This window comes from Vigna unguiculata, chromosome 4, assembly GCF_004118075.2.
Source record: "Vigna unguiculata cultivar IT97K-499-35 chromosome 4, ASM411807v1, whole genome shotgun sequence".
In the NCBI taxonomy this organism is placed as follows: Eukaryota; Viridiplantae; Streptophyta; class Magnoliopsida; order Fabales; family Fabaceae; genus Vigna; species Vigna unguiculata.
Window position 1 is genome coordinate 22,594,436 of NC_040282.1, and position 24,878 is coordinate 22,619,313.

The following is a 24,878-nucleotide window of genomic DNA, read 5'->3' on the forward strand; positions in this document are numbered from 1 at the left end:
CGTGATTTTATAACGATGAAGTTTTATTGAGTATGATTAACATTGGTTGATGATTTGATCATGTACTTCTATATTATATGGATAAAGTTGAAAATTGTTTAAGACAATTGCAGATTATTTCATGAATGATGTTAAAGTATTTAAATAATATTTTATTGATTTGGATATTATAGTTACGGTTAAGTTTTAAAGTATTATTTTTTTGGGAAATAAGCAATTGGGATTTACAGTAGTTTTGTGTTCATTGGCAACCCCTGGATCTTTATTTTCTTTTATATTATTATTTGTCAATGTGATGAGTGATGTGGAATTGTGGTGATATGAATAGTAAATGTTGACGGGTGTAGTTTATGTATTAGGCAACACTTTTGTTATTTGAATGATGCTTATTTCACAACAGTAGAGTTAGTGTGTATACAATACTATGGATGTGATTAATTTTAGTATGTTCATATCTATATTTGCATGACAGATTTTGGAAAACTGGGTTAATAAAATTTATTGGTGCGTGTGGTTTGTTATAAAGCCTAGAGTTTATAATGATTGATATTTTATAATGGGAAGAATTGTAGATAGAATTCATATTATTAAATTTAATAAATACCGTAGAAAAGTTTGAAATTCTTTCATGTTAAAATCATAGTATATTTATTTTGGACATATAAATTATAAAAGGTCGAACTATGTTTTTTTTTATGCAAATACGAAAGATTAAAAAAAAAGAGAAATTTGAGTATAGTTTTTAATTCTATTTCTATTAGTAGAATTATATTGATGATAGATTAGATAATAATTTATATGGACTTTCAGTAAACTTTTGGTAGTTTACATATTCTTGGATTATTATATTAAAGATAATATAATATACAATTTTGAATTATTATATTATTTTAAGATAATATAATAATATAAGGTGATTATGGTATTATGGGTTAAGTGGTTTGCAGCTCAATTTTGGCCTGGCAGCGCCAGACGATAGTGTAGGGGTAGGGGTCCATTGTAGATGGATTCACATAGATGGGCTTGATGGCTTGGTCAGGGATATGCTGGATTAGTTATGAGCGGGGAGGTTCGTAACGGAGATTGGAGATGCGTGATTGATGCGGGCGGGTAGGTCTGTATCTGTTGTACTCTTGTGTGGGGATACGAGCGGGGAGGTTCGTATGTTCCGTGCTCACACTTGAGGCTACTATGAGCAGGGAGGTTCATAGTAGGTGTTCACACATGTTGGACTACGAGCGAGCAGGTTCGTAGAGTTGGACTACGGGCGGGGAGGTCCGTAGAGTTGGACCACGAGCGGGCAGGTTCGTGGGAGCATGATAATCCCTGAGGACCAAGGTTGTGAATGGATCTTTCTCATATAGGTTATGAGATTGGGGTATAATGTTATAAAAAGGTCAATAAACTAAAATTGACTAAGTTAGATTGGGTGAGGGTCAATTCTTATTATCTTATTATTTGTATAATTTTTCTTTCTCAGCTCACCCTTTCTGTTTGTGTGTTTGTGTTTGGCGATGATCACGTGACTTGTCACGTGGGAGCAGATGTGAATCCAGGTGAGAACGCCGATGCATAGTGACAGAGCGGGGCAGACGATGGGGGATTTTCTCTATGTTTTATTTCATGCATTTTGTAATAAATTTTATGATGTTTTTTTTCTATCATGAACATGTAATAAAGATGGAGTAGTGTGATTGAATTACAACGAGATAAGTTTTAAACTTTCCCGCGCTTGGGAACTTTATATAATGTCTTAAATGAAAAAGAAATTTTATGATATATGCTTTATCTAGTAATATCCATCTAGGGTGTTACATAATATATTTCTTCCATGGGCAAACTGAAAATTCTAAACTAGAAATACCGGTTTCCACAGTAAAGGATCACTAACCAGTAAAGATCATCCAACTTATAAAACTTTGCAAGTTCACTAGCTATCCAAAATCTGTGGTTTTCCATCAAACAATCTTCAAATTCAACCATAATATAATTTCCTACCGGATCACGAAAATAGTTTGGGCCTATTAGCATGTGTTGTCCCCTGTAAGCAAAGAAGGTTTCATCAAACTCAACCAATTCCTACAAACAATTACAAAAGCCAACAAAAATGGAATTTTTAGAAAAATAATAAGTATACACAGTCTAGTGGTTGAACATTTCATGAAAGATTGAATTTTTCCACCAATCTAACAATAAAAGAAGCGTTAAAAGTAAATGAAATCACAACTTTAAGATTTACCCATTGTGGATGAACCAAGGTCATTGAAGTCTGGAACCAGTTCTTGACGGAGTAACATTTTGTAGAGTTATTTTGATTTTCCTGAGAGGTCGCCATTGAAGAGGTTGGATGGTGAAGTTCCAAATACATTTCCAAAAAGCAAAAAGTAAAGAATATATATAATGCTGAAACGATGCAAGGGGTTATCGAAATGTAAAAGTTCTATCTTTGCACTAATTTTTTTTAAATTGAAAATAACCATAGAAATGAAAGCTTAATTAATGGATGTAGACATTTATGTCAAGTACATTCTAGAAAAGCGTTTAGAAGTCGAACTGCCCCCATGCCATGCAATCAATCATTTCTATAATAAAAGATTTGATAAAATTAATTTAATAAATAAATTATTTTTGGCGCGCATTATTCATGGATCGTGAACGAAAAGCTCTTTTAGGAAGTTCTGTTTCAAAGCTTCATACATCAGAAAAACTAAAACACACAGCAGTAGGCAATGTAACGGAAAAAGTAGCCAACCAGTAAAGTAAATGAAGTGTGAGGTACAAAAATGGATTAAATGCTATTTTTAATGTTTGATTCTTGCACATATTAGACATCTACCCTATCTTTATTCCATCTTGGAATTAAATTTTCAAGATTTATGCTATGTCAATGTGTTTGTGTATTGGGATAAATTTTAAAGTTGTCTATGTACACTATTAATGTCTTTACATTTAACAAATTCATGTGAATGTGCAAATTGCTTTTGTTTCAGTACCAAGTTTTATTGCCATAGTAGCCAATATGAGTGATCTGAAGGTGCTATCAAATCTAGGTTGCGCAAATGCAAGACTAAAGAGAAAGTTAGTTCTAAAAGAAAATAAAATGAAGTGTGCACAAAAGAGTCAAAGTCTCCTACTTGACGATGAACAACAGAAGAAAAGGAATTTCACACCATTATGTGATATAACAATGAATGCTTTCCTCAATCAAGATACTCCAACAAATAATGATATGGCGGGCTATTATAAAGGTCTACGACTACAGGGAAAAAGTTACGAAATGAACCACAGATTGTTTCATCAGAGTTCTCATTGTCAAAATTTATTTCAAAAGTTTGAAGTTGCTGGATCCATAGGTCAATCATCTTTCCAGAGAGTACTAAATGATACTAGAATATGTCCAAGTACTACTACTCCAATCGAAAATATGGGTACATGTAGTAGTTTCTAAATTTCTGCGCATATGACTACACATTCTAAATTATATTTTATACTTTATTTACTAAAGAAATATCTATTGACAAAATAACAACATCATTTTAGACATAGGAGTAAGTGTTTCAGATTCAGCAGCTGACACTAATGAAGAAATGGAAGATCAAAGTATAGAACAAGATGACGAAATTCCATAAAACATAGTTCCAAGATAAGATTGTATTTAATAGTTATAGTTTCTACTAAATGTATATTGAATTCTATTTACTAACCATATATTTAATTATGCACAATGTATGTAGACATTGGTGATCCACTATTCATATGCAAGGAATGCAATGCCTATATGTGGTACGAGGAAAGGATTAACAAGAAAAGAAGGTCCACCAATCTGACATTTCATATGTGTTGTGGTAATGGTAAAGTTCAATTACCAACTCTAAAGGACCCGCCAATTGTTTTGCAACATCTTTTATTTGATAATGAATCGAAAGAGAGCAAGAACTATCAAAATCATATTAGAACATACAATATGATGTTTGTATTTACATCTCCCGCAGCAAAAGTCGATACCACTTTCAACAATGGAAAAGGGCCACCTAATTTACGAATTCAAGGTCAATCTTGTCATAGAATAGGAAGCCTTTTACCAGTCCCTTTAGGACTTCCAAAGTTTGTCCAACTTTATATTTACGACACTGAAAATGAAGTTCAAAATAGAATGAAATCTTTAAGGTACATGAATGTTTCCTCTATTCAATGTAAATAAAATAGAACAATTGGTTATTTAACTAGTTAACCTTTGCAGGAACCAACATAGCATTGATTCAGAAATTGTCAGCAAAATAAAGATGATGCTAGACGAATTCAATGTTCATGCGAAATGTTTTAGAATGGTAAGAGACAGATATAGAGACCAACCATTTGATGACTTGAAATTGAGACTTATTGCGGATAGGACAAAAGATGGAAGGATATATAGTGTCCCCAATGTTTCAGAAGTTGCAGCACTTATAGTTGGTGATGTAGATACTGCTTCATGGAGAGACATCATAATGGAAAAGCAGTCTGGCAAGTTGCAAAGAATAAATGAATTGCACACTAGTTATTTAGGATTTCAATATCCTTTATCTTCCCATATGGGGAAGATGGTTATAGACATGATGTCAATCATCGACAGAAACCAGGATTCAACAACAAAAGGAACAGACTCACAATTAGGGAGTGGTTTTGTTTTAGATTACAAACGAAACAATCTGAAGCACAAACTTTGCTTAGATCTAGACGACTTTTTCAACAATTCATAGTTGATGAATATACAATGGAGTCTGAAAGATTGTCATTCATTAAATATAATCAATCGAAGTTAAGGGTTGATAAATACAATAACCTTTGTCAGGCTTCCACTAGCTCACAAACTCAAGGATCACAACAAGGAAAGAGGGTTGTTCTTCCTTCATCTTTTATTGGTAGTTGCAGATTCATGGACCAACTATATTTTGATGGAATGGCTATTTGTAGTTATATGGGATTCCTAGACCTTTTTATAACTTTCACATGCAATCCGAAATGGCCAGAAATAACCAGAGTACTTGCTAAGCTAAAGCTATCTCCAACAGACCATCCTGATATAGTGTCAAGGGTCTTCAAGATTAAGTTTGAACAACTTTTGACAGACTTAACTAAGAATCATCTACTAGGCAAAACTACTGCATGTAAGTCATCCATTTTTGTAATCATCATTCTTTAATATGGTTTTCTATCAAATCTGTTTGAATTGTTTTGTTTGTGAATAAATGTCTTTTGCTTCATTTGTAGTCATGTATACCATAGAATTTCAGAAGCGTGGTCTACCTCATGCACACCTACTGATTTTTTTGCATCCCAATAGCAAATACCCAACTCCTGGTGATATTGATAAGGTAATATCTGCAGAAATCCTTTGTCCAATAAATAATCCTGAATTGCATAAATGTGTTCAAGATCACATAATTCATGGACCTTGTGGAATGTCAAACAAATCTCTGCCTTGCATGAAATACAGAAAATGCTCACGCTTATTTCCAAAAAAAAATTCAAAGGACAACTACCATATCAGAAAATGGTTTTCCTCATTATTGTAGAAGGAACGATTCATTGACAGTAACCAAGAATGGAGTTTGTCTTGACAATCGTTCTGTGGTTCCTTACAATCCACAATTGTTGTTGAAGTACCAAACATATATAAATGTTGAATGGTGTAATCGTAGCACTTCCATCAAGTACTTATTCAAATATATCAACAAGGGTTACGACATAATAACGACTGTTATTGTTCTAGAGCAAAATGAATTCTTTTTGAACAAAGAACCAATAGATGAAATCAAGCAATATCTTGATTGCAGATATGTATCTCCTTGTGAAGCATGTTGGAGAATATTTTCATTTCCAATTCATGGACGGAATCCAGTAGTAGAAAGATTGTTTTTCCATCTTCCCAAAGAACAGGCAGTATACTTTAAATATGATGACGTGATTGATGATATCATGGGAAAAACAATAGTTTCGGAATCAATGTTTATAGGTTGGATGGAATGTAATAAGAAATATGCAGAAGCCAGAGAATTAATTTATGTCGAGTTTGTTTCTAAGTTTATATATGTCAAAAAAGATAGATGTTGAAAACCAAGGAAAACGGGGAATACTATTGGAAGACTGATTTGGGTTCCTCCAAGTACTGGTGAAGTATTTTATCTTAGAAGAATGCTAACCCATGTAAGAGGACCAACATCCAACATTGATATCAGAACAGTTAACAATGTAATATATTCTACATTTAGATAAGCTTGCTTAGCTTTGGGAATATTAGCAGATGATACAGAATATGTTAATGCTATAAAAGAAGCAAAAGATTGGGGTTCCGGACATTATCTAAGAAAATTATTTGTCACTATCATGTTGTCAAATAGTGTTAATCGACCAGAAGAGCTATGGAACAAGACATGGGAGTGGTTAGCAGATGGAATTCTCTATCGAGAGAGAAATATAGCAGGAATTCCAAGTTAGCTCCAATAAATTGTATTCATAAATATACAATGCAAAATTAAATGTCTTAAATGTTTTTGTGTGCAGAACTAAATCTTACTCCAAAAGTACTTCAAAATCTAACCTTGATTGAGATTGGAAAGATCTTGGAATCTAATAGAAGCAGTTTAAAATTCTTCCCAACAATGCCATACCCAAATGGATTCATTACCCAAAATTGTGGAAATAGATTGGTATATGCAGAACTTGACTATAACACTGCTAACCAACGAGATTTATTCCAATCAAATTTCAAATCTATGACAAGTTAAGTATTATTATCGTTTTTTGTACTTGACTATTAAATCGAATTACATTATGCAATCAGTTTGAATAACCATTCAATTACAGGTGAACAAAAAAGTATTTTTGAAAAGATCAAGCAAGCAGTTGTTAATAAACAAGGAGGTGTATTCTTTTTGTATGAGTATGGTGCAACTGGCAAAACATTCATGTGAAAAACACTATCAATAGTAGTGTGTTCCGAAGGTAAAATTGTACTCACAGTAGCTTCAAGTGGAATAGCTTCCCTACTATTACTAGGGGGAAGAACATCACATTCTAAATTCAAGATATTGGTACCAACACTAGAACATTCAATTTGTAACATTTCACAAGGATCCGAAGCGTTAGAGTTGTTAAAGAAAGCAGAACTGATTATTTGGGATGAAGCTCCTATGGCCCACAAATTTTGTTTTGAAGCTTTGGATAAAACTATAAATGACATAATGAACGGTATTACAAAATAGGGTTCAGTTTTTGGAGGAAAAGTCATAGTATTTGGAGGAGACTTTAGGTAAATATTACCTATTATACCAAGAGGGTTCATATCAGATATTGTCAACGCCATAATTAATTCATCTTATATATGGGATCACTATGAAGTTTTAAAACTGACAAAAAACATGTGTCTGTTACAAGAAGGCCTACAATCAACTACTGCATCAGAGATTCAAGAATTCTCAGACTGGATTGTTCAAATTGGTGATGGTAAGTTACAAGAACCTAATGACGGTTTAGTTGAAATTGAAATACCTCAAGAATTCCTAATTTCAGAGTTCAATGATCCTATAGAAGCAATTGTGTTTGCCATTTACCCAAATTTGATACAAAAGCATACGGACGAGTCTTATCTACAGTGGAGGGCAATATTGGCAAGTAGGATTGAGACAATCAATGAAATCAATCAATACATGTTATCACTAATTCCAGGTATATCAATCTACACCCTCAAACTGATATGATTATAATTTGGAAATTTAGTGTGACTAATATTATTACTAATACAGGGGAAGAAAAGGAGTATCTTAGCTGCGATTTAGTTGATGAAACAGAATCTGCTTCAAACGATAGCTACAACACTATAACTTTCGAATTCCTAAATTCTCTTTCTACCTCTGGCCTTCCATAGAATCAAACTGAAGATTGGAGCACCAATAATGCTTTTGAGGAACTTGGATCAAGTAGAAGGTTTGTGCAATGGGAGCAGATTAATAATAACAAGACTTGCAAACCATGTTATTGGATGATGAGATGCCTTGAGCCAAGGGACCTACAACAAGAGCCATGGCTAGGAGAATACAAGAGGAATGAGCCTTAAATGCGCATGCAAGGCCCAAGATGAACTTCACATGGGCCAAGAAAGATGTGAAGACCCAGCCTAGGACATTTTGGTTGTAAATACTAGATTAGGATTTTATTTTGGGCTTTGTATTTTGGACCCAGCAGAATAGGGTTTTCTTTGGGCCATGTATTGGGCCTTAGAGGAAATTGGGCTTTAGAAGTAATTTTGGACCAAAAAGGGGAATTGGGCCAAATGGGCCAAGAGTAGTGTGTCTACTCTAGAAAAGCCTAGAAGCTTCTCAAACTTGCTCTCCATGGATGAGAATTAGCTTCCCATGGCAAGACAAGTGTGACTTGCTTAGGTGGCAAGTCACACCTCCCACATGCTCCTTTTTGGCTCCAAAATTCAACTTTCTAAACTCCTTTTTCCCTCCACTTTTTGGAGACTCCTTGGTTTCATTTTAGCGTATAAATAGAAGGCTTAGGAGATGTATTTTTCAGCTTGAAATTTAGTAATGAATTGCTGCCCAAATTTGTGCACAAATCTCTTTTGAGCTCACCTTAGAGTAAACTTTTCTCTAGTTTACTCTAGTCTTCTTCCTTAAGAGTTGGCCTCACCTCTCTTAAGAATCCTTTCACCTACACCAAACCAAACACCTTAAGCTTCTTTCCTTCATGCTTCCGCATCCAACACCATCCATGGAGCCTTCATTCTTCATGCAAGCTTCAATGGAGACAAGAAGAAGCCATCATGTGGTATCATGAGCCTTGGTTTTAGTGAGTTAAGTGCTTCTTCTCCATTTTTCTTTCAATTCCGTGTTGTTCATCACTTCTCCTACTTGTCTTACTGTTTTTGTTCATTTTGTTTTGAGTATTAATGTCTTTTTACTTTGGTTCATCTTCATTTGCTTCATCTTGAACCATCCTTGTATGCTTTAGGTGTTCTATTTGGTTTCTACCATTTACTTTTCATTTTAATTGAGTATTTGTTGTTTTTGTTCAGTTCATTCTCTTGATTCTTGAGTTTATTTTGATTTTAAGATCCATATGTTTTGTCTAGAGTCATGTTTAGTCCATATATGTCATTAATTCCTTGTTTAGCTTTTAATTTTCTTTGAATTTGTTGGTGATGTGTTGCTGATTTTTTTTTTCAGATTTGAGTGCAGTTTTTAATCCTTAAAAATTAACACTCTCTTCTCTCTTTGAGCCTTGGAAATGAACCTTCACATCTAGATAACCTTAGTTATCTTAATGTCCAGTGGGAATTTTCCTTGTGCTTGCTTAAAATCACCATAAACCACACTAAATTTCCTTTCAATTAATTGTGCTTTGGTGCTTTTTCATTTCTGTTTTTGAGTTCAGATTGCTATTTAGATCTTAGCAATGTCTTAGAGTCAATTTCCATTATGTTTCATTGTGTTTCATGATCTTCTTTTGATTCCTTTAAGTTTCCTTCTCCTTTGTGCTTTTTGTTTCCATTAAAATGCAAATGATCAAGCATAGTGTGGTGTTGATTTTGTTTTGTGGTGGAAACTAGCTGCTGTAAGAGCTATAAAAAGAAAGAAAAAGAGCACAAAAAGAATACAAGCAAGTGCCAAAAAGAATCAAAAGAAAAGATCAAAAGTAAGTGGCAAAAGAAGTACAATAAAATCACTACCATCACTTGACTTTGAGAGCATTATTTTTGTTGCATTTTACTACTGTTCCAGTTTCTGTCTGACTGCACACTGTTTGTATTCGATTTATCATAAAACATTGGCCGGTGCAAATCCAAATCTAATTTTTTCATCTTTTAGCTAAGACATAGACGAAAAATTGAAAAAAAGAATCATTGAAAAATGTTGAGAAATGAAAAAATGAAAAATAGCTGAAGCAGAGGCTTGAATTCACGTTTTTGGACTGGCAGTGAGTGAAAAATCAAATTTCAGTGTAGTTTTCTAGCTTATTTTGGTTGTTTTTCATCCATTCTAGTGCCATTCATTAGGTAATTCATTTGAGTGCTTATCTTGTTTCTTTACCTTATTTCTAGTTTGTCATTTCTTTGGTAATCCTTTGAGTTTGTCATGGCATTATTCACTTTTGGTTTAGCAATTATAATTTTGTGCTTTATTTCTTGACCTCTTTTGGTTTGATTTCTATATTTGGTGCATACTTCTTTTTGGAGGTGATCTAATTTTCCTAAGGTAGCATCCTAGGAGGTGGAGTACCTAGTCCCGAAAGAGAATCCTCTTTGGTGAGATCAAGAGGAAGTGCAAGAGTGAAACACTTGTGAGGACCAAGCCAAGAAGACAAAGCCAAGAAGACCTTTTACATTTTGTGCACTTTGATTGTATTCAAATTGAGTTGTAAATTTGTAATGCTTTCCTTCTTATGTTCATGGCCTAGTTAGGTGTCTTGGGGGAGTCTTAGGTACTCAATCCCATCTCCTAACTAGAACCTCTTCTATACATTAGTGAAGCGCTTTTAGTGGTGAAGTTTGAAGGTTCCAAGTGCCTTCTACTTCTACCAAAACTTAGGCCGCATATAGCTTATAATCTTTCTTGTTTTTAATTTTCTTGTTTGATAGTTTAGTGTGTGTCAACTTAGTCCCTGAATTAATTTCATTTAAGAAGTTTTGTACAAAAGTTTCAAGTTCCCTTGGCTAGGAAAGACTTGGTATGTAAGCAATCCAAGTGATTCACCTCTCTTTCCTGGAGGAGAACTAAAAGCTTTTGATATCTACTTCTTCTTTGAAATTTTCTTTTAAAGACCAAAGTATTCTAAAATAGAAAAATGTCTCAACCTCCTTCTCAATGTATGAGTGCTTCAAATGAAGAAGAAATAAGTTTGAAACAAATTGCCTTTGATTTGAGAGCACTACTACGTTGGAAGGAAGATGAAATAATTGCAAGGGAAAGGGAAAAACAAGAAAGAGATAGGTTTCATAAACTTTTAGATGAAGAGAGGAAGGGAACAAGAAATATGGAAAGGTTGCATGAGAGGATGAGTAATAGGAGTCAACATTTGTACTCCCACACTCCAACACTAGTCACACACTATGAAGAAGATAATAGACTAGTTGACAACTTCTATCAACCTCCTCCTCCTCTAAGAAGAGAAAGAAGATAGCCTAGGGAACCAAGAGGCATTAGAATAGACCTCCATCACTTTTATGGGAAAGATGATGTTGAAGCTTATCTTGATTGGGAAATGAAGGTTGAGCAACTCTTTGCTTGCCATCAAATAAGTGAGGAGAGGAAAGTACCCTTAGCTACCCTTAGCTTCCAGGGCAATGCTATATATTGGTGGACTGCCCTCGAAAGAGATAGGAGAATCAATCAAAGTCACGAGGTCAAATATTGGAATGACCTCAAAGGAACCCTTAGGAGAAGACATATTCCCTCCTATTATCATAGAGAGCTAATGGATAAGCTCCAAAGACTCCATCAAAATAAAATGAAAGTGGAAGAATATATACAAAAGATGGAGTTATATATGATGAGGGCTGGGATTAGGGAGTCCGAGGATACCACCATTGCAAGGTTTCTTAGTGGCTTAAGTCTTTAGATAAGAGATAAAGTAGAATTGTTGCCCTACCAAGACTTAAATGACTTGGTTCAACTTTGCATGAAGGTAGAGCAACAAATTCTAAGGAAAAATTTTCAAAATGACTACTCTAACTCTTATACCAAGAAAGAATTCAAGAGGGAGGGTAAGCAAGTCAAAGAGGAACTCTCTAAAAGTTTCAAGGAAAATGAGAAACCAAGGGAAGGCACATCTTCACACACTCGCACTAGTGAAATCAAATGTTTCAAGTGTCTTGGTAGAGGTCACGTTGCATCTCAATGCCCTACCAAAAAGACCATGATCTTAAGGGGTGTTGACCACTATAATAGCGAAGATGAGCAAGAAAGTGAGAGTGAGACTTCTAGTGAGGAGTCTAATGATGAGTCTAAGGAAATTGCCTATCCTTGTGAAGGAGACCTTCTAATGATTAGAAAACTTCTTAGCAACCAACCCATTCCAAAAGAGCCAACACAAAGAGAGAACATCTTTCATACAAGATGTAAAATATTAGAAAACACTTATTCTCTCATTGTTGATAGTGGTTCATGTTGCAATTGTTGTAGTACAAGGTTGTTTGATAAGTTGGCTTTGACTATCATTCACCATCCAAAACCTTACAAATTGCATTGGCTTAATGAAAGTGGGGATTTGACAGTCCAACATCAAGTGAAGGTCAAGTTATCCATAGGTCAATATGAAGATAGTGCTATGTAATGTAGTACCTATGGAAGCTTGCGATGTTTTATTGGGAAGACCTTGGCAATTTGACAAGAAAACCATGCATAATGGTCTTACCAATGAAATCACCTTCACTCACAAGGATAGAAAATTTGTCTTGCATCCTTTATCACCATCCCAAGTGGTAGAGGATCAAATCCAAATGAGAAAGAAGTTGGAAAAGGAGAGAAAAGAGGATAAAAAAAAGTCCTCCCTCTCTCCCCAAAAAGTAACTAAAGATGAATCTGAGGTGGGAGAGATTGGTGTTCCTTCTCCCAAGGTCATTCAACATGAGAACATTTTGACTATAAAATCTTTGAACCAAGTTCTCAATGATGAACAACCTTCATCCCTCTTGTTGTGTAAAGGAACACTCATATGTACTGCCACAGCTCTTGAGCTTAAGAATCCACCTCCTAAAATTGAAAATATTTTGAAAGAGTTTGAGGATATATTCCCTAAGGAAGGGCCTATTGGGCTTCCTCCCTTTAGAAGAATTGAACATCAAATAGATTTAGTGCCTAGGGCTAGTCTACCAAATAGACCAGCCTATAGGACAAATCCTCAAGAAACAAAGGAGATAGAGCCTCAAGTCCAAGAGTTGTTGGAGAAGGGTTGGGTTCAAAAGAGCCTTAGCCCTTGTGCTGTGATTGTTTTGTTAGTTCCTAAAAAGGATGGGAAATGGAGAATGTGCTGTGATTGTAGAGCCATAAATAACATCACCATATATAGGCATCCAATCCCTAGGCTTGATGAGTTGCATGGGTCCCTCATGTTTTCTAAAATTGATCTAAAAAGTGGTGATATCGCTGTCGTTAGGCGATCAAATTACCACTACTTTAGCAACTTCAGTATTGCCAGTTAGTAGTGAACAAAATAGTTAGGGTTAAGATAACCCTGAGTCGTCTCACAAAGAATACGGAATTGATCTCAAATATTTGATTCTTAAAAATGCAATTAAAACTAGCAATTATAAAAATAGGGGGTTTTGATATGCAAAGAAAATGACACGGAAGATTGTAAACACAGTAATAGTAAATAGGTCAATTCCACTGCTTTTTCTAAATAAGATTCTTCATTGGTTATCTAGAGATTATTGTTAAATTAATTATTGTTGTTGATTTACAAACAAATCAATGTAAAGACTCAATTCATTTGTTGGCATCCTCACTTTTAATCAAAGTACAGTCTCAATTAAAAGTGAGAATTGTTAGATTGTCCATAGTAAATTTAATCAAAGTACAGTCTCAATTAATTTTACTATGCCTAATCATGTCTATTCCTTTGTTTCTTTACCAAATAGAAAACTTAATTAATCAAAGTAAAGTCTTGACTAATTTTAGTTAAAGTAATTACCTCTAATCAAATTAAAGTCTCAATTATTGGCAAAAACTTATTTAATCAAATGAAAGTTTCTAAACAAAATCAAAGTAAAGTCTCAATTTAATTTAAAAACCTTTTAACTCATATGATTAGCATGCATGTAGATTTAAAATCATTATTTTCTATTCAATTAAGAAGCAAAGGACATAGATAAACAAAAACCACAACAATAATCAAAATAACAAAACATATAAATTCATCTAACCTCAGAATCCAGTTAAGAAATTACAGTGGAATCAACCCTAAAAGCTCAGCCCTCCATCGCTTTGATGGAATACATGATGATATGAAAGAAAGAAAATAAAAGAAAGAATGAGAGATGTGGTGGAGACGGTATCTGCCAAAACCAGAGAGTTCTAAGTGTCTAAGCTGTAAGTTGTAAATTGTAAGTCCCGCTTCTGCTCCCTTAAGTCTCTTTATATAAGCTTCCACTGGACTTTGGGCTTTATCTGTCAGTTGCTAAAATCTTTTATTTTTATTTAATTAATTAGTAACTTAATTTCTGTCCAATTTTCAATTCTGCCCCTCTCATTTAACCATATTTGCAGTTTTGACCAGAGTTGACTGCTGACTTTGACCAGTTGACCAGAGTTGACCAGTTTGACTGTCCTATCAGATGCTGACACGTGGCAGTGTAGATTCTCTCTCCAGAATTAGGGTTTCACTCTCACACTCTTCTCCCTCCCTCGTGACAGCGCGGCTGCTTCGGTGAGGTGCTTCTTTTCCGGCGAAGATGGATTCCGACGCGGCTCTTGTTCGAAGATGGTGGTGAAGCTGCGGTTATCGTGGCTGCCGTGGCTTGAATGACGCTGCTGGTAGTGCAGGCGTGAATCTGCTGGTGGTGGTGCGCGGACGTCTCCATGGTTGTGCGCGAGGAAGAAGAACTCGCGGTGGCCGTGAATATGGTGCACGATTCGTGGTGGCGGCACTGCTGCAGTTCTTGTGTGGAGATGGTGGTGGCGCGCGCGTTGCAGGTGCAGTGGTGAAGATGGAAGCTGCGCGTGAAGTGGCTGAACGCTCGCGGGAAGAAGAAAATGGCGTCGCGATGGTGGCGCTGCGGAGTTGCGATGGTGGTAGAAAATGGCGGTGCGAATGGAAGAAGATGGTTGTGGTGGCCGACGAGATGAAGAGGTGCGGTAACTCGCGGTGGTCGGAAAGAAAGCTTCCATGGTGGATGACGGAGATGGCGGCGGCGGCTGCCGTGGAGAGTGGAAGGAGAGGAGAAAATTAGGGTTAGGGTTTTGGGAGATAAAGATGATGACGTGGCAGCCTTCCATTGGACAGCTTGTTAGTGCAAGGATTGTTGCCACGTGGCTTGCTTTGGTTGGCTAATTTTAAGAGGTGGGGATTGCCACATGGCATAATCTGGTTGAGTGGAGTTTAAGTGGTAGGAGGGGTGCAACTTAGTGAAAACTGGGGGTGCAGAACAGGTTTTTGTGGTCCACTTTGAAAGGAGTGTGCAAGTAAAAACTGGGGGTGCATTTAGCCCCTGATTTATTCTTTTTCAGAATTTCTTGATTTTGGACTTATTTTGTAACTTTGAATATTTTAAAATCACACTATTAATTGACCAAAAATAAATTCCAGCTGCATTAACAAACGTTAGAATATCCAATAATATTTTATGCAACTAAAATCAATTTTTACGCCACTTTTACCAAACTTACTCAATAAATCCAATAATCACAAATCCTAATTAAATCAATCTTTAAGCACAGAAAAGTCAATTAAATCCCCAAATTTAAATATTAAATGAGGGCAAAAATTTGAACTCATCAAGTGGTTATCACCAAATAAGAATCAAAGAAGGTGATGAGTGGAAAACCGCTTTTAAGACCAAATTTGGACTATATGAGTGGTTGGTGATGCCCTTTGGGCTTACTAATGCACCTAGCACATTCATGAGGCTAATGAACCATGTTCTTAGAGAGTGCATAGGAAAGTTTGTGGTTGTCTATTTTAATGATATCTTGATTTATAGCAAGAGCTTGCATGAGCACATAGACCATCTGAGGTCTGTCCTTACCATCCTTAGGGTAAATAGTTTGTTTACTAATAAAGAGAAATGTACTTTCTGTGTAGATAGTGTAGTTTTCTTAGGTTTTGTGGTGAACAAAAATGGGGTCCATGTTGACCCTACAAAAATAAAGGCCATCCAAGAATGGCCTACTCCTAAAAATGTTGGAGAGGTTACGAGCTTCCATGGTTTGGCAAGCTTTTATAGGAGGTTTGTTCCTAACTTCTCTACTTTGGCTTCACCCCTCAATGAACTTGTAAAGAAAGATGTATCTTTTTATTGGGGTGAAAAACAAGAGTCTGATTTTCAACAACTCAAGGAAAAGCTCACCAATGCACCCATTCTAGCTTTACCAAACTTTTCAAAAGCCTTTGAGCTAGAGTGTGATGCATCCGGTGTAGGAATAGGTGCTGTGTTGTTGCAAGGAGGGCACCCAATTGCTTAATTCAGTGAAAAACTTCATGGTGCCTCCCTCAACTATCCCACCTATGATAAGGAATTGTATGCCTTAGTTAGGGCCCTTCAAACTTGGGAACACTACCTTGTGTCCAAAGAGTTTGTCATTCATAGTGACCATGAGTCGCTAAAATATATGAAGGGCCAACACAAGCTGAATAAAAGACATGCTAAGTGGATGGAATTCTTGGAACAATTCCTTATGTGATAAAGTACAAGAAGGGCAAAAGTAATGTGGTGGCCGATGCCTTGTCTAGAAGGCACATCTTGTTTTCAAAATTGGGAGCCCAAATTCTTGGATTTGATCACATTCCAGAAATGTATAATCAAGATTCTGAGTTTTCCTCTACTTATGCTGAATGTATCGAAATACCTCAAGGAGGTTTCTATGTGAATGAGGGGTATTTGTTTAAAGAAGGAAAAATTTGTATTCCCCAAGGTTCACAAAGAAAACTCCTTGTTCAAGAAACACATGAAGGGGGATTAATGGGTCATTTTGGGGTAGAAAAAACCCTAGGTCTTTTAAAAGAGAAATTCTTTTGGCCCCATATGAGGAAGGATGTCCAAAGGCATTGTAATAGATGTATTTCATGCTTACAATCTAAGTCTAAAACAATGCCTCATGGATTATACACCCCCTTGCCTGTTGCTTCAGCCCATTGGGAAGATATAAGTATGGATTTTGTCTTAGGACTCCCAAGAACACAAAGGGGTTTTGATTCCATTTTTGTGGTGGTAGATTGTTTTAGCAAAATGACACACTTTATACCCTGCCACAAAGTGGATGATGCTAGCAACATTGCTAGGCTTTTCTTTAGAGATGTGGTCAAGCTTCATGGTATACCCCGCACCATAGTTTCTGATAGAGACACCAAGTTCCTTAGCCACTTTTGGAAAACACTTTGGTCAAGGTTAGGAACTAAGCTTAATTTATCTACTTCATGTCACCCACAAACTGATGGACAAACTGAAGTTGTTAATAGGTCTCTGTCTACTATGTTAAGGGCAATTTTGAAAAGGAACCACAAATCTTGGGATGAATGCCTTCCCCATATTGAGTTTGCCTACAATAGAGTAGTTCATAGGACTACTAAAATCTCTCCATTTGAAGCTGTTTATGGCTTTAATCCTCTCACTCCCATGGACTTGCTACCACTTCCTACATCTTTTGATTTTATTCATAAAGAAGGGGTGGCAAAATCTGATTTTGTTAAGAAAATGCATGAAAAGATTAAAAGCCAAATCCAGCAACAAACAGAGAGATATGCTAAGTACAACAATAAGGGGAAGAGGGAAATGATTTTTGAAGAAGGGGATTGGGTGTGGCTACACCTTAGAAAAGATAGATTTCCTAAGCAAAGGAAGTGTAAACTTAGCCCTCGAGGTGATGGTCCCTTTAAAGTGCTGAAAAGAGTAAATGATAATGCGTATAGGCTAGAGTTGCCTGAAGGCTATGATGTGCATGCCACCTTTAATGTTGCTGACTTAATACCTTTTGTAGGTGGTACAGATGATGAGGCAGAGACTATAGATTTGAGGACAAATCCTTCTCAAGAGGGAGGGGATGATGAAATGCCTCGAGCCAAGGGACCTATAACAAGAGCCATGACTAGGAGAATACAAGAGGAATGGGCCTTAAATGCGCATGCAAGGCCCAAGATGAACTTCACATGGGCCAAGGAAGATGTGAAGACCTAGCCTAGGACATTTTGGTTGTAAATACTAGATTAGGATTTTATTTTGGGCTTTGTATTTTGGGCCCAGTAGAATAGGGTTTTCTTTGGGCCATGTATTGGGCCTTGAGGAAATTGGGCTTTAGAAGTAATTTTGGACCAAAAAGGGGAATTGGGCCAAATAGGCCAAGAGTAGTGTGTCTACTCTAGAAAAGCCTAGAAGCTTCTCAAACTTTCTCTCCAAGGATGAGAATTAGCTTCCCATGGCAAGACAAGTGTGACTTGCTTAGGTGGCAAGTCACACCTCCCACATGCTCCTTTTTGGCTCCAAAATTCAACTTTCTAGACTCCTTTTTCCCTCCACTTTTTGGAGACTCCTTGGTCTCATTTTAGCCTATAAATAGTGATGAAGGATTGATCCCAACCAAGGATGGAGGCACATGCTTAAAAAGACTAAGCATGTTTAGAAAGGAAGTTCACTAATCCTTCATCCCTTTCATTTGTCTTTGTTATTTTTGATTCCCTAAGTTGACTTAGTTGAATCAACTATAGTTGACTTGACTTAAGCCAACATGCTAATCTATGTTTATATGCTTTGTAGGTTAATTAGGAGTAAGAAAGCAATGCTAGGTGGCGCATGGTGATTGGGGAGCATAAATGATGTGGAGGAGAGAGTAAAGCAAAAGCATAAAGCATAAAGTAAAAGCCATGAAGCAAGTGTACCTATGTACCTTTGGTCTCCTTTGTTTTTAGCACACTTTGGCCACTTTTTGGAGACATATGAGACACATTCTTTGTCTCCTTTTGTGCTAGAACGAAATTAGCCTTGCACACACCATAGTTAGCTCTTTTGTCTCTCATTTTTGTAACCTTATTTGACCTAGTTTCTAGAAGCTAGGGTTAGGTTTTTGTAGAGACATCCTTAGGTATCTTTTATTTGCTTAGAGGCCCCTAAACTCTTCTATATAAGGGGTGCTCCTAGACATGTAAAAGGGTTGAACATTTTGAAGTAAAAACATTCTTGTGTCTCAACCATTTGTGAGAGTTTTCTCCCTTGGGAGTGAATACTTTTAAGCCTTATCTTGCATAGCAAGTGGCGGCACACATCCACTCATCTTCAAGGTTGCCATGGCTTCTAGCCTAGCCTTGTAGTGGCGTGCTTCTCACATTTTTACCATTTCTTTCCTTTCCATTTTATGTTTTCTTCTTCCTTTAATTGTTCTTGGTTTTCTATAGTTTATGTGCTTTCCATTTCCTTTTTGTTTTGAATCAATCCATCATCTTCTTCTCTTGAGCTTTGTGAAAGGAACCTTCACATCTAGATAGCTTGCTACCTTAATGTCCAGTGGAGATTTCACTTAGCTTTCTTAATCAACTCACACCATATTCAACAATCATAAAAAGGAACAAGATAATCATTCATCAAATAGAAGGCTTAGGAGATGTATTTTTCAGCTTGAAATTGAGTAATGAATTGCTGGCCAAATTTGTGCACAAATCTCTTTTGAGCTCACCTTAGAGTAAACTCTTCTCTAGTTTACTCTAGTCTTCTTCCTTAGGAGTTGGCCTCACCTCTCTTAAGAATCCTTTCACCTACACCAAACCAAACACATTAAGCTTCTTTCCTTCATGCTTCCGCATCCAACACCATCCATGGAGCCTCCATTCTTCATGCAAGCTTCAATGGAGATAAGAAGAAGCCATCATTGGAGCTAAGATGATTACATGTAATAAAGATGATCAAGACATTTATATTCCACGAATGTCAATGTCCCTTTCACAATCCCCATGGCCATTTAAGCTAATCAGAAAACAATTTCCTATCATGCTATCATATGCAATGACAATAAACAAATCTAAAGGTCAATCACTACGTTTTGTTGGATTGTATTTGCCGACACCGGTATTTAGTCACGGTCAGCTATACGTTGCAGTCTCTCGAGTTCAAAGTAAATTTGGGTTAAGAATCCTAATCCATGATAAGGACAACAAACCTTCGAATACAACAATCAATGTTGTATACAAAGAAGTGTTCCAAAATGTATAGTTTGTCTTAAGAAAAAACCTTTTGTTACTAATTACTAAACATTTTGTACAAGACTGCCAAACAACTGATTAGAAAAAGATATATTATTGTATTCTGATTCCATAAAAAGAAGTTAGATCTATTATTTAAGTTTACAGGTCATACCAAAACGCATTACCAAAGATGCAAAAAAATTCTTACTTTTCGAGATAGATAGAACCATTGCAATAAGCTTATCAAGATCTACCCATGATAAAACCTGGAAATCCCAATTGCAAACAATAATGCATGTCTCTTCGCAAGCTTAACTGCAAAAATGAAAAATCTTCAATAAATTCCGAAATAAAATAACCAATTCAACGTTATTGAGGCCAGAAGAACTCACCAAAAAAGATATCAAGCTCCTTCCATTGTTCCCAAAAGCTTACAACTTCCCCTATATGAACCCGTGACCAATGACTACTTTAGAATCTTTTCAGGTTGACCATTATTTTGTCCTATTGCACAACACATGACAATGCATTTAAACTGAAACCAACAAACGTACCTAACTTATATTGAACTTTCATAACAACACCACCAAAATTGATTTCTGCACCACTACGATAAAATTGATTATATTCAGTTTTTTTTCCAAGTTCAGTTTTTACTCACAATCATACATCTTCCAGTATCTTGTGTTTCATGATCCATTGGGAGTATGTCAACTTAGAACCCAATCCAAAATTTCACTAACCACACCACCACAAGTCTTAGCTACAAATATACCATTATCCATGACTATAATATTGGTACACAACTGGATCATCGCACTTAATTATTTGATTAACATTAACATTAAAGAAATTTTGTTATTAATCAATTATTGCAGTTAAATATGTTCATGACATTCGAACAAAGCTTTGGTTTATTAATCAATTTTTGCTATTAATTCTTTTTTTAATAAAATTTCTATAACATCCAAAAGTATACGAAAATAGACATTACTTTAATTAGTACATTAAAACCATATGCATAGAAAAGGAGCCATTTTAAGTAATAAATTATTATTATACCAGACAATTTATTATTTTAATTGTTACATTCAAGTAATTTAGTACCCACGTTAATATACCAACAAAAATTAAACAATTATATACCAGATAATTTATTACTTTAATTACTACATTAAAAGCACATTAATATACGAACAAAAATTCAACCATTTTAAGTAATGAAATATTATTACGTATAGTCTCAATCAATATCTAAACATTTTAACAATATTTAAAACAATATTTAATCTTCAACCTCAACTACTTGGTCAAATATCATCGTTGAACAAAATAACAATTCAAAGTTAAACAGGAGTTCACAAAACAGAAATTGTTTTCCAATTCTAACATGATACCTAACTATAAAGGCATTCCAAAGAAGCCAAAAAGTAAATTAACCAACACACCTAAGCCTTTACAACATGGATGGTATTTTTCTTATCATCGTCTATTACAAATTTTATGCCATCACTAGTAGCTAAGCCATTGCCCTTGTAGAACGTCTTCCATCCACACACCAGATAGCATTCAAAATTGCTCCTTCCAGTCCAACGAATTGAGCAAGGCCAATATATAGCAGTTTCATTCGTCAGCAAATATCTCTTGCGGCTTTTGTCCAAAACTGTCTAGCAAAATTGGAATTCAGATACTGCAAACAAAAATTCTTCTGTTAAACATCAATTACATAACAATACAACTGTGAGAAATATACAGCCATAAACATAAAGTATACCAAACATGAACTTCGAACATCATAATGAGTTAAGTATTTCACCAGTCTATCATCACTAATATGTGACACATTATCAGGAATAACACTAAAGTCAGCATTATCAAGAATGCCACTAACAACAGACTCATTAACAAGACCATGCTCTATGTCATTTCCACTCACGAAATCCCTACAATAGACCATTTCTACTCCTTCAGGGGAGAAAATCTTATGGATAAATTAATTTTTTCCTACATAACTCAAATGTAGGAAAAAACATTTCTTGAACCTGTAGTACTTCATAAATTCCGCCAACCCAAACAATAAAATATTGCCTACATCTGTTGTATCCACAAACAGCTCAAACTTTTTTCTAACAGGGTCATAAAGTTCAACTTTACGATCAAGTTTTAGTTCATCCTGAGAAAACATCTGAAATTCGTTTGGGAGAAGAATGTATGGCTGTTCAGAAGCATTACAAGTAAAGCAAAAATTAGTAAATATAGATATACCTGCACAAAATTAATCAAAATATGTAAGGAATACAACATTTTACCGTCGATCGCAACAACATTGAAAAAATCTTGGTGAACCAAAAGGGTCATAGGTCATCCCAGTCCTTGATTGGCTTACCATAAGATACTCAACTTCCTTCCAATATGAGTCAAAGACTCTTAACCGAAAGTACCTATCTCCATAAAACAGAGTGCATACGTAACACATGCATCGCAGATTATAGAACCCTAATAAGTGAAAAACACAACGAAATTTCCTCTCTGCCACTAGATTTTCATCAAACTTAATGTTAAGCACATTTCCCGCAGGATCAGAAAAATAGTTCATCCCTATTACTAATGATTTACCCCATTCCAAGAAGAAGGCTTCATCAAACACTAAAAAATCCTAGGAAAAACATAAACGAGAAGGAATACGTTCAATAGTTGTTGTTTTTAAGAAATTTCCTACTCTGAAACAAAATCACATTAAAAACAACTGCTTTCAAACCAAATCACATTAAAAAGGAAAAAAAAAATAAAAAACAAACAATTCAATTAACACTAACCTTAGAAGGATCCAAGAACATGACCGAGTTTTGTTAAAAATTTTTGAAACTAAAATGTTTGGAACCTGACATTTTCCCTTCTGGCAAACTGAAACACAAAGCTATGGACTCTGAAGGGTTTTGTTTTGTTCTTCTTCCCAAAAACCGAACAATACACTTAATAAAGCGTTTCTCTGGCTGTTTTAATCCAACGTTTCTTTGCTCCTTTAATTAAATCGAGACGCAACATATAACAAAAGGCCAGATATTTTGAAAACATAAATAATAAATATAACTTATTGCCAAAATCAGATTCTCCAAATCGAATCTTAAACGTAATCATAATACTTCTGCTGTGAAAAAAATATTATATTATAATAATACTATTCCTTTTTTGATTAAATTTATTACCTAAACCATATCTATAATTAAATTTCTATAATCAAATAATTCCATATTTACTTAGATAAAACATAAATAAATGTGCAATCCAAAACAATAACACACAAAAAAACAACTCGTGCGTACACATGGGTCTCAACCTAGTAACATGCTACGTCAAAATACAACCAATACTATGCACTACAAAACAAAAATTCTTACTCATTCCTTCTGTTAGCGGTTAAAACCACTAAGAAGGTTATATAATTTTAAAAAATTAGAGAGGAGATATAATTTCCTTGATCGATTGATATTTATAATAACACAATAACATTAATGATAATTAACTATATGTGATAAGATGAATTTTTACTCATTTATATAATTAATTAAGATGAAATATTGAATTATATTTCTCAAATTGTTCATAAGAATCTAGAAGAGTAAAAAGAACATAGTTTAATAGTTTTATAACTTGTTTATATGAATCTAATTAAGTAAGATTTTAGCCACATACAAGTTTTATGTCACCAGCCAGGAAGACATGCTTGCATGGGTAAAATACACTAGTTTTATCATTTGGTTATATGAATCAAATTAATTAAGACTTTAGCCCATAAGCAAGTTTTATATCACTAGATTCATTCGTTAATATACGTTTGCATTGGTAAAACATGATGTTTGGTATAATCTCAAATTATGATGATGAACATGTATTTAAAAATTTATAGTTTCGCAATACGTAATATTTCTAGTATCCATTATGGTATTCTCAAACTAAAAAGGGGTAATTATAAGTTTTGGAAAGAAAAACATCTTCTCCATTTGGGTTGGATGGACCATTGATTATGCTATTAGAAAACTAGAATCACCGTTATTATTGAGACCAAACACTTCTATGTTGTTGATGTCTATTGAAGAGTGGAGAAGTTAAATTCTCTTGTGACATTAATAAAGGTCAACTTTTCTACTGGAATTGGGGTTTTGTTAATCAGCAAGACCATGTTAGAGAGTTACTAAGGTTATTAATGAACAATTTATCACATTAGATAAATCCCATACCAACACTAAAGGTTGGAACCTGCGGGGCCGACTGAACTGAATTTAGTGAAATTTTTGACGTTTAGACGCGACCAAAATTAGGTTGAGGCTGTCGTGACTAAATTTGCCCTTTGCCAATTTGGCTGAATTAGGCTTAATTTTGACTTGGCTGAATTGAAGTCAGAGCCAAATCGATCAAATATCGGTTTTGGCCTACTTGCCTGAATTTGGTTGAATTTTGGTCGGACGAATAGGCCAAATTTGGTGTGGCAAAATTTTGGTGACCCAGTCAAATTTTGGCCTAGGCCAACTCTACTAAATTAGGGCCCATGTCAACCTTGGGCCCAGGTCAGCCTATTTAGACCTTTGATCTGGGTCGGCCAGTCTTAACCTATGACTCATCCAACTCGTCTTGATTTTCGACCAGGATTGTAAGACCTAGGAAAATTAAATAAATAAATATTTATTTAATATAAATGCAGGTAAAAGGATCTTTACAATATGTAATGCAAGGAGTTATGATAAGGAATAATATTAGCTTAAGTGGTTGAGAGTACTTGGTTGTGTGGGGACTTGATGTATGCCATTATTGTGTTAATTTAAGTTTTTAATTATTTTGCATGTATGCTTGACCATGGAGTGTGATAATATAATCATATATGAGTATGAATTATCATGAGACATGAATGGCTTGTGGGTTGTGCATTTGCTAATTAGTAATTGTATGGATGTGAGTTCGAACCTTGTTGTGGATCTAAAGGTTCAGAAACCCTAGAGAGAGAGTAGTGAGTG

The 24,878-nt window shown here is 35.2% G+C and overlaps 1 pseudogene; it reads left to right on the plus strand.

Annotated features, from left to right (window-relative positions):
* The first annotated feature begins 3,187 nt into the window (after positions 1-3,187).
* Positions 3,188-19,897, plus strand: LOC114180601 (annotated as a pseudogene).
* Positions 19,898-24,878: the final 4,981 nt, after the last annotated feature.